We start from the raw sequence: 20,249 nt of genomic DNA on the forward strand, positions 1-20,249 counted from the left end.
AGATGTCAGAGACTATCACCTTCCCCCAGTGCCCACTGGTAGAGCAGGGATGTTACTCTGGGAGAGGAAGAGAATTGTTTTTATCTTCAGCTTCTGTTCAGTGGAAACAAGAATTCTGCCTGGGTGAGAGGCAGCCTATAAGGATGAAGAGCTCCACAGATATTTAAGGGAACTGACTTCTTTAGATCAGAGGATGGAGGAATTAATGGCTGTGAGTGTTATTATAAACAATATAAATATTAGTGAAGTGCAACCAAGATTATCATAGTTTTATAATACTGATTAGAACAAGTGCAATAGCCCCAGGAACAAGAAGTTTAACAAAGATAACAAGAAAAACAGCCAGAAAGAGTTCTCCTGGGATTGAAATCAATCCTCAGGATTGAGAACTCTGAGCACATGCATGAAGCTATAATTACTCAGAAACAGTGAAAATAAGATGTGGGGAAGACTTGAAAGAATTCCGAAGCTGCATACAGATTCACAAACAAAAGTGGGAGCTTCATGAACACAATGGGCTTAAGTAAAGATGTTCATGCTTGTATACATTATAATCAAAATAGTGGAAGCCACAGACAAAAAGAAAACATTGAGAGCACCAAGAGAAAAATGACACATCATGTACAAAAGGAAAAACAACATGATTAACAGCAGATTACTCATCAGAAACAATTCCAGAAAGCAGTGGAATGACATATTCAAAGTACTGAAAAGTAAACATCTATTGACCAATTATGTGTGGCAGTGAAGGTGAAATCAAAAGATTTCCAGATAAACAAAAGTCAATAGAATGTGTTATCGCACATGCCTTAGAATACTTAAAGTTCTTCAAGCTAAAAGTAAGCAACACCAGACAGTAATTTGAATTCACATGAGTGAACAAAGTACCAATATATTAATTATGCTGATAATTATAAAAGACTGTGGGATTGAATATTTCCGTTGTGTCCTCTTAACTAATTTAAGAAGCAGTTTATGAAACAATATGTATACAATTGTATTGCTAGGCTTACAACATATACATAAATGTATTTGACAATAATAACACAAAGGACAATGATGGAAACAAAGCTGTATTGGGGTAAAGAAATGATACAAAATGATGAAATTCAAAAAACTAAATGAAGAGAATTAAAAATGGTAAACTCGAAAGTTAATATTAATATAACAAACTCCATACATGCATGATTGCTTTCCTTTCTTCTCTAAGCTTCTTTAAAGAAATAAAATTATAATATCAATTTATCAGGGCATAGTTAATATTCTAACATATATAGAGGTAATATGCATAACATTAATAGCACACACAAAGAAGAATGAAATGGAGCTATAGAAGAGTAAAGTTTCTATATTTCACTGGAATTAAATTACTACACATCTGAAGTGTACTTTGGTGATTTAGGCAATTACTAACGTTTAAAAAATATAATTAAATATTATTTATTGAATTAAAATTTTATACTAGACAGTTTCTACTTAGTACATGGAAGGCAGTAAAGGAGGAACAGGGGAATAAAAAGGACATATGGGAAACAGAAAGAAAAATGGCAAATGTAAATACATTCATATAAATAACAACAAGTGTCAATGGATTAAACAATCTAAAGGGAGAATATGAGGTAAGAACTAATGAAATCCAGACATATGCTGTCAACAGTAGATATGTTTTAGGCTCAAAGATACAAATAGTTTTAAAGTAAAGTAATGGGAAAAGATAGATAATGCAAACAGTAAACATCAGAAAGTATAGTAATATCAGATATATAGATGTTAACAAAAACATTGTTACTAAAGAAAAAGGAGGACATTCAAAAATAATAAACAATCTATCAAGAAGATATAACAATTATAATTATGTGTACATGATATGATTAGGCTTTGTGACCCCCACCCCAATCTCATTCTGAATTGTAATCCCCAGGTGGGAAGAGAGAGACCTGGTGGGAGGGGTATTGATCGTGGGGGTGACTCCCCCTGTGCTGTTCTCATGATAGTGAGTGACTTCTCAAGAGATCTGGTAGTTTTATAATTGTTTGGTAGTTCCTTTGTTGTTCACTCTTTCTCTCTCCTGCTACCCTGTGAAGAGGTGCCTTCTGCCATGATTGTAAGTTTCCTGAGGTGTCTGCAGCCATGTGGAACTGTAAGGAACCTCTTTTCTTTATAAATTACCCAGTCTCAGGCAGTTCTTTATGCCAGTGTGAGAATGGACTAATACAATACACTTAACAAGAGAGCCCCCAAATACATGAAACATAACTTAAGAGAATTAAAAGGAAAATGGAAATTCAACAATAAAAATGGGATACCTTAATACTTTACTTTCAATAATGGATAGGACAACTAGGTACAAGAATAACAAGGAAATAAAATACTTGAACACAAATATAAAACAACTAGACCTAATAGACATCTGTAGAATATTCCACTCAAAAACAGCAGAATAAACATTCTCCTCAAGTACACCTAAAACATTTACAAGATAGGGAATATAGTTTGGCTGTGTTCCCACTCAAAATTTTATCTTGAATTGCAATCCCCACATGTTTGGGGAGAGACCTCGTGGGAGGTCATTAGATCATAAGGGCAGTTTCCCCATGCTATTCTCACGATAGTGAGTGAATTCTCACAAGATCTGATAGTTTTGTTTTTTTTTTTTTTGAGACAGAGTCTCATTCTGTCACCCAGGCTGGAGTACACTGGCATGATCTAGGCTCACTGCAACCTCCGTGTCCCAGGTTCAAGCAATTCTCCTGCCTCAGCCTCTTGAGTAGCTGGAACCACAGGCATAAGCCACCACACCCACCTAATTTTTTGTATTTTTGGTGGAGACTGGGTTTCCCAATATTAGCTAGGCTGGTCTTTAACTCTTGAGCTCAAATGATCTGCCTGCCTCATCCTCCTGAGGTGCTGGGATTAAAGGCATGAGCCACCACATCTGGCCAGTTTTATAAGGGGCTTTTCCTCCCTTCACTCTACATTTCTCTCTCTTTCCATCCTGTGAAGAGGTGCATTGTGCCATGACAATAAGCTTCTTGAGGCCTCCCCAGCCATGTGGAACTGTGAGTCAATTACAACTCTTCTTTATAAATTACCCAGTTGCAGGCATTTCTTCATAGAAGCTTGAGAATGGACTAACACAATAAGGCATATGCTAGACCACAAAAATGAATAAATAAATTTAAAAAATTAAAATCATGTAGTATATATTCTCTGGTCAATATGGAATTAATGTGAAATCAATAACAAAAGGTAATTTGTAAATTCATAAACATGTGGAAATTTAGCAGCATACTACTAAATAACCAGTGGCTCAAAGGAAGATATGGAACATTAAAGTTATGCCATATACCTAACCAAGTGATCAGAAGGAAATTTATAGCTATAGACTCTTATAGTAAGAAAGAAGAGTGCTCACAAATCAATTATTTTCTATCCTTCCACATTAAGAAACTAGGGAAGAGAATGGAAAATAATGTTCAAACCAAGCAGGTAAAAGTATTAATAAATGAAAGAGAGATTAAAAACTCAATAGAAAAAAACAGAGCCAAAAGTCAGTTCATTGCAAGATCAACAAAACTGACAGACTTTAGCTAGAGTAAATGAAATAGAAGAAATAAATTGCTAAAATCAGGAATTAAAGAATATTACTACAAACCTTTCAGAAATTGAAAGGTTTTAATGGACTGCTATAACCGACTGTGTGCCAAAACTTAGATGAAATAAACAAATTCCTATAAAGACACAAACTAATGAAATTGACTCAGTAAGAAATAGATGCTTTGAATAGGCTTATAATGAGTAAAGAAAATGGAATAGTACTTAAATAACTTCCTATCAAGAAAAAACACTTTCAGATAGCTTCTAAAATCGTTCTATGAGGCCAATATTCCTATATACCAAAACCAGGTAAAGACATCAGAAGAAAAGAAAATTACAATAGACTATCCTTGTAAATTGAGACACAAAAAATATTTTAAAAGGGGTAAATCAAACCCAGTTATGTATTGATATGCTTTGACTGTGTTCCTACCCAAATGTCATCTTGAATTGTAGCTCCCATAATCCCCATGTGTCATGGGAGGGAACTGGTGAGAGGTAATTGAATAATGGGGGTGTTTTTTTCCCATGTTGTTTGTGTGATAGTGAGTAGCCTCATGAGATCTGATCATTTTACAAAGAGCAGTTTGCCTGCACACACTCTCTTGCCTGCCACCATGTAAGGCATCCTTTGTTCCTCCTTCACCTTAAACCATGACTGTGAGGTCTCCTCAGCCGTGTGGAACTGTAAGCCCATTAAACCTCTTTTTTTCTTTGTAAATTACCCAGTCTCAAGTATTTCTTCATAGCAGTAAGAAAATGGACTAATACATGTATAGACAGGATTATAGGCGATGATTAAGTGTGATTTATCTCAGGGTTACAAAATTTGTTAACATCTGAAAATCAATCCATTAATATACCATATAACAGAAAGGACAAAACATACTGGTCACATTAATGAACACAGAAAAAGTATTTAATGAAACCCAACAGCATTTCATGATGAAAACACTCAACAAAATAGAAATACAGAAAAACTTTCTGTATCTCATATAGAACATCGATAATGAGGCCACAGCTGGAGTATTTTTAATATTTAAAAACTGTATGCTTCCTCTCTAAGATTGAGAAAAAATGAGGATATCTAGTTTTGCCATTTTTGTTTAATATTGCAAGTGATTCTAGCCAGGGCAATATGCAAGAGAAAGAATTAAAAAACATTCAGAGTGCAAAGCAAGAAATAAACTGTTTTTGCTTGCAGTTGACATAATCTTGCATATAACAAATCCTTAAACACATCCTAGAAAATATCAGAACTAATAAACACATTTGGCAAGTTTGCAAGAGAAAACATGGATATACAAAAATCAATTGTAGTTTTGTATATGAGCAACTAACAATCTGAAAATAAAAGCAAGAAAACCTTTTTATTTAAAATAGCATAGGTTGGGCGCGGTGACTCATGCCTGTAATCCCAGCACTTTGGGAGGCCGAGACATGCGGATCACGAGGTCAGGAGATCGAGACCATCCTGGCTAATACGTGAAACCCTGTCTGTACTAAAAAAATACAAAAAATTAGCTGGGCGTGGTGGCGGGCGCCTGTAATCCCTGCTACTCAGGAGGCCGAGGCAGGAGAATGGCGTGAACCCGGGCGGCGGAGCTTGCAGTGAGCCGAGATCGCACCACTGCACTCCAGCCTGGGTGACACAGCGAGACTCCATCTCAAAAAAATAAAATAAAATAAAATAGCATAATAAAGGATGTATTTAGTAAATTAACAAACCAGATAAAGACTTATATATTGACATCATTCTTAGCAAACTATCACAAGAACAGAAAACCAAACACCGCATGTTCTCACTCATAGGTGGGAACTGAACAATGAGATCACTTGGACTCGGGAAGGGGAACATCACACACCGGGGCCTATCATGGGGAGGGGGGAGGGGGGAGAGATTGCTTTGGGAGTTATACCTGATGTAAATGACGAGTTGATGGGTGCTGACGAGTTGATGGCTGCAGTACACCAACATGGCACAAGTATACATATGTAACAAACCTGCACATTATGCACATGTACCCTAGAACTCAAAGTATAATAATAATTTAAAAAATATATTGAAAACTACTAAGCACGCTGAATAAAATTAAAAAGTCTAGATAAATAGAAATACATTCATTGTTTATGAATTGGAAGATTTAATGTTGTTAAGATGGCAGTACCAAGCAAGTTGATCTATAGATTCAATGCAATCCTTATTAAGTCCTAGCTGGACTTTTTGCAGAAATTGGCAAGCATATCCTAAAATTCATATGGAAATGCAAGGGAAACAGAATTGTCAAAACTTTGCTCTTTTTTAAGAGCAAAGTTGAATAACTTCCCAATTTCAAAACTTACTAAAAAGCTACAATATTCAAGACAGTGTGATGATGATCACATTAAGGTAGGCATATAGATCAATTAATAAAATTTAAAATCCACACATAAACTCACATATTTATGGCTGCTTGATTTTTGACTAAGGTGAAACAATGAAATGGAAAACAAATTATCTTTTCAAAAAATGATGGGATAGCTAAATATGCAAACACGAAAGAATAAATTTGGATCCCTATTATGCACCAAACACAAAAATTAACTGAAAATGAATCATAATTATAAATATAAGAACTAAAACTATGAAACGCTTAAAAAAAAAAAAAAAAAAAAAAGGCATGTAATCCCAGCACTTTGGGAGGCCGAGGCAGGAAGATCACGAGGTCAGGAGATTGAGACCATCCTGGCTAACACGGTGAAACCCCCACTCTACTAAAAATACAAAACAAAATTAGCCAAGCCTGGTGGCAGGTGCCTCTAGTCCCAGCTACTTGGGAGGCTGAGACAAGACAATGGTGTGAACCCAGGAGGTGGAGCTTGCAGTGAGCCGAGATTGCACCACTGCACTCCAGCCTGGGTGATAGCGAGACTCCATCTTAAAAAAAAAAAATGTAGGAGTAGACCATCATGACATTTGCTTATGCAATTGATTCTTAAATTTACCAGCAAATAGATAAGTAACAAAAAATTTAAAATAGCTAAATTGGACTAAATCAACATTTCAAATATTTATGATTAAAATGCTACCATCAAGCAAGTTAAAAAGCAATTCATAGAATGGGAGATAACATTTGCAAACCATATAGCTGATAAGGAATTTGCATCTAGAATATATCACATACTATTAGAAAGTATGATGGTTAATACTGAGTGTCAACTTGATTGGATTGAAAGTTACAAAGTGTTGATCCTGGGTGTTTCTTTGAGGGTGTTGCCAAAAAAGTTTGACATTTGAGTCAGTGGGCTGGGAAAGGCAGATCCACCCTTAATCTGGGTGGGCACAATCTAATCAGCTGCTGGCACAGCTAGAACATAAGCAGGCAGAAGAATGTGAAAAGAGAGACTGGCCTAGCCTCCCAGCCTATGTCTTTCTCCTGTGCTGGATGCTTCCTGCCCTCAAACATTAGGCTCTAAGTTTTTCAGTTTTGGAACTCAGACTGCCTCTCCTTGCTCCTAAGTCTGCAGACAGCCCATTTTGGAACCTTGTGATCCTGTGAGCTAATACTTAATAAACTCCTGTATATATATATTCATATGGAAATGCAAGGGATATCTATATACACACACATATATATGTATATACATATATATGTGTATATATATACACACGCACATATATATATTCCATTTGTGTGTGTGTGTATATAAATATATATATTCCTTTAGTTATGTCCCAATAGAGAACCCTGATTAATACAGATTTTGGTAGCAGGAGTGATTCTAGAGGAACAGAATATTAAGAATAGAGTTTTTTAAATTGGTTTGGGGGTTTCTGGAGTTGGCTGCTTAATATGATTAGACCTCAAAATACTAAGGACTCTACTTCCAGTAGTATGGAGAACATGATAGTCCTTGGTATGAACTGTTTAGAGAGATATGAAAAATTAAACGCATTTGACACTCCTGATTCATCACTCGTGAGAGGCAAGGAGTTTAGTGACTCTATACAGAATACCTTTGACCATATGTGGAGAACCAAGGAACATAATGAAGATGGTTTGTTGCTCTTAAGTTCAGTAGACAAAGTGATGAAAGAAAATGAACTCAGGAATTCCCCTGAGAAGGAATTCCCCACTTGAGAAGCAGATACCAAGCCTCAAATCTGCTAAGATTTCCCTGAGTGAGGGTCTTATCTCCTCTAGAGAAAGAGCTGAAATTGTGGAAAAACAGACACAAGCTCTTATCATGAGAGTGGCTGACCTGCAACAAAAGGTGCATGCACAGCCTTACCAGGTGTCTACTGTTAAAGTGAGGGTGTTGATTGAAAAAGAATGGGACCCTGCAAATTGGAATGGGGATGTGTGGAAGGACCCTGATGAAGCTGGGGACGCTGAGTTTGTAAACTCTGATGAACCATTTTTGTTAGAAGAAACAGCTTCCTCATCCCCAGTAGTGGCAACAACTCCTCTCCAACCCATGCTGCCATCAGCCTTTCCACCTTTGTCTGAGGAGATAAACCCTGCACTGCCTGAGGAACTGTGGTGACCTCCACTGAGGCAGTTGCCAGGCAAGATAATGCTGATTCTCCTCAGGAGCCATCCCCAACACCCCTGTTTGCCTCTAGACCTATAACTAGACTAAAGGTCTGGTGGGACCCTAGAGGTGATATTGAGAGTGTGACCCGTGAGGAGGTGGGCTATACTTGCAAAGAACTGCTTGAGTTTTCTTTTTTTTTTTTTAATTTTTATTTTTTATTATACTTTAAGTTCTAGGGTAGATGTGCACAGCGTTCAGGTTTGTTACATGTGTATATATGTGCCATGTTGGTGTGCTGCACCCATTAACTCGTCATTTACATTAGGTATATCTCCTAATGCTATCCCTCTCCCCTCCCCCCACCCCACAACAGGCCCTGGTGTGTGATGTTCCCCTTCCTGTGTCCAAGTGTTCTCATTGTTCAATTCCCACCTATGAGTGAGAACATGCAGTGTTTGGTTTTCTGTTCTTGCGATAGTTTGCTGAGAATGATGGTTTCCAGCTACATCCATGTCCCTACAAAGGACATGAACTCATCCTTTTTTATGGCTGCATAGTATTCCATGGTGTATATGTGCCACATTTTCTTAATCCAGTCTGTCACTGATGGACATTTGGGTTGATTCCAAGACTTTGCTATTGTGAATAATGCTGCAATGAACATACATGTGCATGTGTCTTTATAGCAGCATGATTTATAATCCTTTGGGTATATACCCAGTAATGGGATGGCTGGGTCAAATGGTATTTCTAGTTCTAGAAAAAACTACATTAAAGTTCATATGGTACCATAAAAGAGCCCACATTGCCAAGACAGTCCTAAGCCAAAAAAACAAAGCTGGAGGCATCATGCTACCTGACTTCAAACTATATTACAAGGCTACAGTAACCAAAACAGCATGGTACTAGTACCAAAACAGAGATATAGACCAATGGAACAGAACAGAGCCCTCAGAAATAATACCACACATCTACGGCCATCTGATCTTTGACAAACCTGACAAAAACAAGAAATGGGGAAAGGATTCCCTATTTAATAAATGGTGATGGGAAAACTGGCTAGCCATAAGCAGAAAGCTGAAACTGGGTCCCTTCCTTAAACCTTATACAAAAATTAATTCAAGATGGATTAGAGACTTAAATGTTAGACCTAAAACCATAAAAACCCTAGAATAAAACCTAGGCAATACCATTCAGGACATAGGCATGGGCAAGGACTTCACGTCTAAAACACCAAAAGCAGTGGCAACAAAAGCCAAAATTGACAAATGAGATCTAATTAAACTAAAGAACTTCTGCACAGCAAGAGAAACTACCATCAGAGTGAACAGGCAATCTACAGAATGGGAGAAAATTTTTGCAATCTACTCATCTGACAAAGGGCTAATATCCAGAACCTACAAAGAACTCAAACAAATATACAAGAAAAAAGCAACCCCATCAAAAAGTGGGCAAAGGATACGAATGGACACTTTTCAAAAGAAGACATTTATGCAGCCAACAGATACATGAAAAAATGCTCATCGTCACTAGCCATCAGAGAGATGCAAATCAAAACCACAATGAGATACCATCTCACACCAGTTAGAATGATGATCATTAAAAAGTCAGGAAACAACAGGTGCTGGAGAGGATGTGGAGAAATAGAAACACTTTTACACGTTGGTGGGACCGTAAACTAGTTCAACCATTGTGGAAGACAGTGTGGCGATCCCTCAAGGATCTAGAGTTTTCTAATTTATATAAACAGAAATCTGGGGAGCAGGCATGGGAATTGATATTAAGGGTATGGGATAATGGTGCAAGGAGCATAGAGTTGGATAAGGCTGAATTTACTGATTTGGGCCCACGAAGTAGGGACTCTGCACCTAATGTTTCAACTCAGGGAGTTAAAAAAGGTTCTAATCGTTTATTTGCTTGGTCAGCCGAAATATGGATTAAAAGATGGCCCACTGCGAGCAAGCTGGAAATGCCTGATCTCCCTTGGCTTAATGCAGAGGAAGGGATCCAAAGGCTTAGGGAGATTGGGATGGTGGAGTGGATTAGTCACTTTAGACCTTCCAGCTGGAAGGATCCAGAAGATACACACTAGACCAATGCCTTACTAAATAGATGTGTGAGGGTAGCACCTGCATCTTTGAAGAGCCCTGTAATTTCTCTTTTCTGTATGTCAGATCTAACAGTGGGAACCTCAGTCACTCAACTAAAAAATTTAAATACAATGGAAATAATTGGATCCTGAGGTGGGAGGAACCAAGTGGAGGCAATCAGCCATCAAAGGCAATTGAGTGTAGCTACTGTAATGGACAGCAGAGACAAAGTGACAATCCGAATAGTCTGACTCACCCCTTGAATGAAAGGGTGACTGGATCTCCTTAAGGAAGGACTCCACTACATTACTGTCAATTTATACTATGAATATTTCTTCCATCCTTCCCCAAGGAGACCTCTGGCCTTTACCAGAGTAAGTGTGCACTGGGGAAAGGGAAATGATCATACATTTCAGGGACTACAGGACACTGGCTCTGTGCTGACATTGATTTCAAGGGATACAAACGTCATTGTGGTCCTCCAGTTAAGGTAGGAGCTTATGGAGGTGAGGTAATTAATAGAATTTTAGCTCAGGTCTGACATACAGTGGGTCCAGGGGTTCCCCAGACTTATCCTGTGGTCATTTCGCCAGTGCCTGAGTGCATAATTGCCATAGACATACTTAGCAGCTGGCAGAACTTCCACATTGGTTCCCTGCCTGGTAGAGTGATGGCTACTATGGTGGGAAAGGCCCACTGGAAGCCATTAGAGCTGCCTCTACCTAGAAAAATAGTAAATCAAAGACAGTACCTAATCTCTGGAGGGATTGTGGAGATTAGTGCCACCTTCAATGACTTGAAAGACACAGGGCTGGTGATTCTTACCACACCCCCATTCAACTCTCCTATTTGAACTGTGCAGAAGATGGATGGATCTTGGAGAATGACAGTGGATTATCATAAGCTCAACCAAGTGGTGACTCCAATTGCAGCTGCTGTGCCAGATGTGGTTTCATTGCATGAGCAAATTAACACATTTCGTGGTACCTGGTATTCAGCCATTGACTTGGCAAACACCTTTTTCTCCATTCCTATCCATAAGACCCACCAGAAGCAAGTTGTCTTCAGCTGGCAAGGCCAGCAATATACCTTTACTGTTCTACCTCAGGGGTATATCAACTCTCTGGCTTTGTGTCATAATCTCATTTGGAGAGATCTTGATCGCTTTTTGCTTCCTCAAGATATCACACTGGTTCATTACATTGATGACATTATGCTGGTTGGATCCAGTGAGCAAGAAGTAGCAAACACACTGGACTTATTGGTGAGACATTTGCATGCCAGATGATGGGAAGTAAATCTGACTAAAATTCAGGGACATTCTACATTGGTAAAATTTCTAGGGGTTCAGTGGTGTGAGGCCTGTTGAGATATTCCTTCTAAGGAAGGATAAGTTGCTGCATTTGGCCCCTCCTACAACCAAGAAAGAGGCAAAACATCTAGTGGGCCTGTTTGGATTTTGGAGGCAACTCATTCCTCATTTGGGTGTGTTACTCTGGCCCACTTGTTGAGTGACCCAAAAGGCTGCCAGTTTTGAGTGAGGTCCAGAACAGGAGAAAGCTCTACGACATGTCCAGGCTGCTCTCTAAGCTGGTCTGCCACTTGGGCCATATGACTCAGCAGATCCAATGGTGCTTGAGGCATCAGTGGCAGATATGGATGCTGTTTGGAGCCTTTGGCAGACCCCTCTAGGTGAATCACAGAGGAGACCTTTAGGATTTTGGAGCAAGACTCTGCCATCTTCTTCAGATAACTACTATCCTTTTGAGAGACAGCTCTTGACCTGTTACTTGACTTTGGTGGAAACTGAATGTTTGACTATGGGTCATCAAGTCACCATGCGATCTGAACTGCCTATTGTGAACTGAGTGGTTTCTGATCCATCTACCCATAAAGTGGGTCATGTACAGCAGCATTCCATTATCAAATGGAAGTGGTATATGCTTGATTGGGCTCGAGAAGGTCTGGAAGGCACAAATAAGTTACATGAAGTGGCTCAAATGTCCATGGTCTCCACTCCTGCCACCCTGCCTTCTCAACCCCAGCCTGCACTGAAGGCCTCATGGGGTGTTCCCTATGATCAGTTGACAGAGGAAGACTAGTTCACAAATGGTTCTGCATAATATGCAGGCACCCCCGAAAGTGAACAGCTGCAGCATTACAGCCCTTTTCTAGGACATCCCTGAAGGACAGCTTTGAAGGCAAATCTTCCCAATGGGCAGAACTTCAAGCAGTGCACCTGGTTGTGCACTTTGCATGGAAGGAGAAATGTCCAGATGTGAAATTATATACTGACTTATGGGCTGTAGCCAATGGTTGGCTGGATGATCAGGAATTTGGAAGAAGAATGGTTGGAAAATTGGTGACAAAGAAATTTGGGGAAGAAGTATGTGGGTGGACCTCTCTGAGTGGTCAAAAACCATGAAGATGTGTGTTTCCTATGTGAGTGCTCACCAACAGGTGACCTCAGCAGGGGAGGTTTTTAATAATCAAGAGGATAGAATGACCCATTCTGTGGATACCACTCAGCCTCTTTCCCCAGCCACCCCTGTTATCACGCAATGGGTCCATGAACAATGTGGCCACAGTGGCAGGGATGGAGGTTATGCATGGGCTTAGCAACATGGACTTCCACTCACAAGGGCTCACCTGGCTCCAGCCACTGCTGAGTGCCCAATTTGCCAGCAGCAAAGACCAACCCTGAGCCCTTGATATGGTACCATTTCTAGTGGTGATCAGCCAGCTACCTTGTGGCAGGTGGATTATATTAGACCTCTTGCATCATGGAAAGGGCAGAAGTTCATTCTTACTGGAATAGACGCTTACTTCAGATGTGGGTTTGCCTATCCTGCATGCAATGCTTCTTCCAAGACTATCATCCATGTACTCACAGAATGCCTTACCCACTGTCATGGTGTTCCACACAATATTGCCACTGACCAAGGCACTCACTTTACAGCTAAAGAAGTTCACCAGTGGGCTTGTGCTCATAGAATTCACTGGCCTACCATATTCTCCATCATCCTGAAGCAGCTGGATTGATTGAATCATGGAATGGCCCTTTGAAGTCACAATTAAAACATTAACCAGGTGATGATACTTTTCAGGGCTGGGGAAAAGTTCTCCAGAAGGCCATATATGCTCTGAATCAGCATTCAATATATAGTACTATTTCTCCCATAGCCAGGATTCACTGGTCCACAAATCAAGGGGTAGAAGTGGAAGTGGCACCACTCACCATCACCCCTAATGATCCACTAGCAAAACTTTTCCCACAACATTACGTTCTGCTGGCCTAGAGATCTTAGTTCCAAAAGGAGGAATGCTGCCACCAGAAGATACAACAACAATTCTGTTAAGCTGGAAGTTAAGATTGCCACCTGGACACTTTGGGCTCCTCCTACCTTTAAGTCAACAGGCTAAGAAGGGAGTTACAGTGTTGGCTGGGGTGATTGATCGTAACTATCAAGATAAAATCAGTCTACTACTTGACAACAGAGGTAGGAAGAGTATGCATGAAATACAGGAGATCCATTAGGGTGTCTCTTAGTATTACCATAGCCTGTGATTAGGGTCAATGGGAAACTACAACAGCCCAATCTAGGCAGGACTGCAAATGACCCAGAGCCTTCAGGAATGAAGGTTTGGGTTACTCCTCCAGGAAAAAAACCACAACCTACTGAGGTGCTTGCTGAAAGCAAAGGGAATACAGAATGGGCAGCAGAAGAAGATAGTCATCAATACCAGCTATGACCACATGACCAGCTGCAGAAATGAGTACTGTAATTGTCAAGAGTTTTTCCTCCTTCTTTTGTTAAAAACATGTTTGTGCATGTATGCACTTGTACTAATAAATATCTTCATTTTGTTTCCTTTCACCATTATCATGTGACATAAGATTTATTGACTTCACATCAGCATTTAAGTATTATTAACTTTATGTAATAGTATTTGGGTGGGGATTGGTGTGTTTCCAGTTGCACAAAAGATAGTTGTATTATGTTAGGTGTAATTATGTCCTTATTATTGTCTATATTTGAAGATTATGTATGATCTCAGGATAATATCATGATTAATACAGTCACTAATTAAGAGTAATACAGTGTCCAATATGGCAGTGGGGGTATATGCACCTCAGACCTTGGTGCCATTGCTGCCCTGGACACTGGAGGCTTGGGTTTTCTACATGTGTCCATGTTTCAGACTCTGGCTCTTTTGCCACTTCTTGGCACTGCATGTAACACACTATTGCCACTGCCACTGCAAGTGTGCCCTCAAGCCAAGAGGGATCTCCTTGGCAACGCTTCCCTGGTGGGAAAAAAATGAGATCAGGAAGACCCTAGCAACCCTTTCCATGAAAGATTCCTATAGACCACACCATCTCTGTGGAAACCCACAGCAGTGGATAGTGAGGACTTCTGTAATCTTTGTGAACATTGTTATTAGCTGATAGAGTCACAGAGACTACCTGCTGTGCCCTCACTGGAGACAGAATTGTCACACCTTAAACAGTTGGTGCCCTTGCATCCACTTATAGTGGAAAGTATCTCCCCTCCAAAATAGTCTATAATGTCTGGGAAGGGAGACTGCTCCATTAAAGGTGAAGGAGTCAACACAAGAAAATAAGAAACATGAACAACCAAGGAAGCATAACACCTTAAAAAACCCACAATAATGTTCTAGTAACTAAACCCCAAAAATGGAGATCTACAAATTACCTAAGAATTCATAATAATTGTCTTATGGAAGACACTGAACTTTGAGAAATCACAGATAGATAATTCAATAAAAATCAACAAAATAATACCTGAGTAAAATAAGATTAACAGATTAAAATAATAAAGAAGCACCAAAAAGAAATTCTGGAGCTGAAGAACACAATGAACAACATAAAAAATGCAATAAAGTCTCAACACAAGAACTAACCTACAGCATAAAAAAAAGATATCATGAACTCAAAGACAAATTATTTGAAAATATATATTCAGAGAAGGAAAAGGAAAAAAATGAAAAGGAATAAAGAAAGCCCACAAGATCCATGGGATAGCCTTGAGAGAGATAATATCATCATTTTTAGAACATAATAAAGAGAATAAATAAAGGAACAAGAAGCTTATTTAAAGAAATTGTAGCTGAAAAATTCACAAATATGGGCAAGATTTAAACATATGAGTATGAGAAGCTCAATTATCTCCAATCAGATTCATCCATACAAGACTACCACAAAACATATTATAAACAAACTCTTAAAACTCAAGGACAAAGAGAGAATCTTGAAAGCAGCAAGAGAAAACTATCCTCACATACAAGAAAACTTCTATAAGGCTCTCAGTGGATTTTGTAGTAGAAATTTTGCAGGCCAGTGTAGACTGAGATGATGTATTCAAAGTGGTAAGAGAAAAAAGAAACTGCCAACTAAAAACACTTTTAACTGCTAAGGCTATCCTTAAGAAGTTAAGGATAAATAAAAATTTTCCCAGGCAAACAAAAACTCCACTAGACTTGCTTTACAAGAAACAGCAAAGGGAGTCCTAATAGTAGTAACATGAAAATATATTAAACTATAAAATCACTTGTAAAAGTAGGTACTAGTCAAATTCAAAATATTCTGATACTATAATGGTGACATGTAAATTACTTATATTTCTAGTATAAAGGCAAAAGTATTAAATATAACTACAGTTACATCAATTTGTTAACAGATAAAAATTATAGTTTTGTTGCCATTTACAAAAGTAAATTGTGACATCAAAACTTAAAATATGGGAGAAGAAAGAATCAGAAATACAGTTTTTATATTTGATTGAGGTTACAGGTTCTCATTAGCTTAAAATAGCCTGTTTTAAATATAAGATGTTTTACATAGGCCTCATGTTAGTTACAAATCAAAAACCTATAGTAGATAAACAAGAGATAAAGTGAAAGGAATCAAAGCACGCCCAAAATAATCAATTCACAAGGAGAAAGAGCATAATAAAAAGAAAGGATTGAAGGTCTGTGAAACAGAAAACAATTAACAAAATGGCAATAGTAAGTCCTACCTATCAATAATCACCTTAAATATAAATGGATTAAATTCTCTAATCAAAAGACATAGAATGGCTATACTGAAAAAGAGAAGAAGAACCAACTCTATGTTCATCACAGGAGACTCACATCACCTGGGGGACAGAAAAAGATATTCCATGCAAATGGCAATCAAAAGAGAACAGAGTAGTTAAACTTATATTAGACAAAGTAGACTTTAAGTCAAAAACTGTAAAAGGAGACAAGGAAGGTCACTATATAAAGATAAAGGGGTCAATTAATTGAGAGGAGATGTCAATTGTAAATACATATGCACCTAATATTGTACTTAGGAACAAATCTAATCAAGGAGGTGAATGATCTAAATGCAGCACTACAACCACCACCCCCCCAAAAAATTAACACAGATTAAAATAAGCCAAAAGAAGTAGCACATAGAGTAGATATATTAGTCCATTTCACACTGCTGTAAGGAACTACCTGAAATTGGATAATTTACAAAGAAAAAAGTTTTAATTGACTCACAGTTCTGTCAGCTTAACAGCAAGGATGACTGGGAGCCCTCAGAAAATTTACAATCATGAGAGAAGGGGAATGGGAAGCAAGCATGTCTTTACCATGATAGAGCAGGGGGGAGAGAGAGTGAACGGAGAAGTGCCACACACTTTTAAACCATCAGTTAACATGATAACTCATGAGAATAGCAAAGGGGAAACCTGCCACCGTGATCCAATCACCTAACACTAGGCTTTTCCTCCGATTAGACATGAGATTTGGGCAGGGACAATATCATTTTGCCCCGGCCCCTCCCAAATCCTATGTCATTCTCATATTTCAAAACACAGTTATGCTTTACTAACAGTCCCACAAAGTCAGTTCATTCCAACATTAACCCAAAAGTCCAAGTCCAAAGTCTGATCTGAGACAAAGCAAATCCCTTCTACCTATAAACGTGTAAAATCAAAACCAAGTTAATTACTTTCAAGATACAATGTGGTAAAGGCCTTGGGTAAATGCACCCATTCCAGATAGGATAAATTGGCCAAAACAAAGGGGCTACAGACCCCATGCAAGTTCAAAACCTAGCAAAGCAGTCATTAAATCTTAAAGCTCCCAAATAATCTCCTTTTATTCCATGCCTCACATCCAGGTCATGCTGATGCAAGAGGTGGGCACCCAAAGCCTTGGACAGCTCCATCCCTGTGGCTCTGCAGGGTACAGCCCCTGAGACTGCTTTCACAGGCTGGCATTGAGTGTTTGCAGCTTTTCCAAGTGTACAGTGCTAACTGTTGGTGGATCTACCATTCTGGGGTCTGGAGGATAGTGACCCTCTTCTCACAACTACACTAGGAAGTACTTCCAGGGGGACACTGTGGGGGCTCCAACTCCACATTTCCCAACTGCACTGTCCTAGTAAATGTTCTCCATGAGGGTTCTGCACCTCTACCAGATTTCTGCCTGGACATCCAGACATTTCTAAAACATCCTCTGAAATCTATGTGGCGGTTCCTAAACCTATACCCTTTCCTTCTGTGCACCCACAGGCCCAACACCACATGGAAACTACCAATGCTTGGGGGCTGTACCCTCTGAAGCAATGGCCTCAGCTGTACCTTGGCCCCTTTTAGCCATGGCTGGTGTTAGAGTGGCTGGGATGTCCTGAGCCTTTACAGACCAATGGGTCCCTGGGCCCAGTCCACAAAATCATTTTATCTTCCTAGGCCTCTGCGCCTGTAATAAGAGGGGCTGCTGTGAAGATCTCTGACATGTCCTAGAGACATCATTCCCACTGTCTTGACAATTAAATCTCCTTTTTACCTATGCAAATTTCTACAGCTGAAGGCTTGGATTTCTCCCCTGAAAATGTTTTTTTTTTTTTTTTTTTCCCTACCACATGGTAAGCCTGAGTATTTTACAGACTTTTACACTTTGCTTTCCTTTTAAATGTAAGTTCAAATTTGAGACCATCTCTTTGTGTATGCATGACTGTATGATGTTAGGAGCAGCCAGGCCACATCTTGGATGCTTTGTGGCTTAGAAATTTCTTCTTCCAGGTATCCTAAATCATCTCTTTCAAGTTCAAAGTTCTACAGATCCCTAGAGTAGGGGCATAATGCCACAAATGTCTTGCTAAAGCATAGCAAGAGTGACCTTTGTACCAGGTCCCAATAAGTTCCCCATCTCCATCTGAGACCACCTCAACTGAATCCTCATTGTCCATATGACTATCAGAATTTTGATTAAAACCATTCAACAAGTCTCTAGGAACTTTGAAACTTTCTCACATCTTCCTGTCTTCTTCTGAGTCCTCCAACCTGTTCCAACCTCTGCCCATTACCTAGTTCCAAAGTTGCTTTGACATTTTCAGGTTTGTTTTAGCAGTGACCCACTTCTAGTACCAATTTTCTATATTAGTCTGTTTTCACATTGCTATGAACGGCTACCTGAGACTGGGTATTTATGAAGAAAAGAGGTTTAATTGACTCACGGTTCTACAAGCTTTACAGAAAGCATGACTGAGAGGCCTCAGGAAATTTACAATCATGGCTGAAGTGGAAGAGGAAGCAAGCACGTCCTTACTATGGCAGAGCAGGAGAGAGAGAGAGAGAGTGAAGGGGAAATTTCCATACATTTTTAAACCATCAGGTGTCGTGAGAACTCACTCACTATCATGAGAACAGTGAGAAGAAAATCTGCCTCCATTTTCTTCTCTTTCAAATTGGAGGACGGGCCTCCAATTTGTCATATGATTTGGGCAGGGACACAAATCCAAAACATATCCAGTGGAGTCCAGAAGTACCAAATGTGAAGTTTCCCTTTGTTCTTTCCCCACAGTGAGAACACAATAGTCTCCTGGCATTGCCAACCAGAAAAATTTATCCCAACCTTGGTGTTCAGAGTTTTACTGGGGATTGTTTACACAAACATAATTAATCAATTGACCAGATCTCTCAAGTGTGACCCAAAGCCCCAACCCTAAATAATATGGTTGCTCTATATGGAGTGGTAAACTCCCACTCTAAGACTACAAAGTATGGGTAGCCTTTACTCTAAATTACGTCATTAGACTATCCATCCTGATTGAAAGGATCCTGTTTCAAAAGGTAGCATAGTCCAGGCAAACAAAGATACTCCTATGAGGTTTGTTATCTCAGAGATTACCTTCCAGACTCAGAAGAAAAAGGCCAGACCTCTTTGGGGGAAGATTAAATTATTTACTACACAAGAGCCCTTTCAGCACCACATTGGCAGGAATTAGTTCCATTCATTCTCTACTCTATGCTCTTATCTATCTAAAACTATTTTTCTTTTGTAGTCAGTGAATGAAACTATTCCCTTTGTAGACATGCACTTATTAAATAAGGACAAAGTGGAAGCAATAATAATGTACAATTATGGCACTGTTTATAACTGTAACAGATCAGATCAATATTCTTGTGATTGTTCAGGTTTATTTGATTTATGTTACCTTTGGAAATGTCTATCATTTAACCAGAACAGTTGTTAGTGTTTTCTAAACTGTATTATTCCAGCGCTTTGAAGAGTAATATTAATATTTTTAAAAAATATATGAAAGCTACATCAACATTGATTTAGAAGCTGATATATGAAGATGTCAAATTCCACTTTTATATTGCTGATTACTTCGTTAAGATGAAAGAGTCCTTTCTTTTCTAACTTTCAAATTCTAACCCCAAAGAGATTCTCTACTGTGTTTTGTGCTCCCCTAATTAGGAGGTGGAAAGGCAACAAACAGAATGCCCACAAGATTCCTGAGTGGAAAATAACTTTTTCCTCTTGTTACTCCCTCTCTTTCACTCCTTTTCCTATTGCTCTTCCTACATCTCCCCTCATTCCCCACAAGCAAGTGTGTATTCTAGCTTCTCTAAAAGTATTTTCTTTCTGATCCACCCCATTCAACCATTTCTGCTCCTAATTACACCTTTCCCACACAGGGACATGTAAGCTTGTGGGGTCAAACACCTTTATGGTCACATTCCACATTATTTCAGTAGA

Source organism: Macaca fascicularis, chromosome 2, assembly GCF_037993035.2.
Source record: "Macaca fascicularis isolate 582-1 chromosome 2, T2T-MFA8v1.1".
NCBI classification, from domain to species: Eukaryota; Metazoa; Chordata; class Mammalia; order Primates; family Cercopithecidae; genus Macaca; species Macaca fascicularis.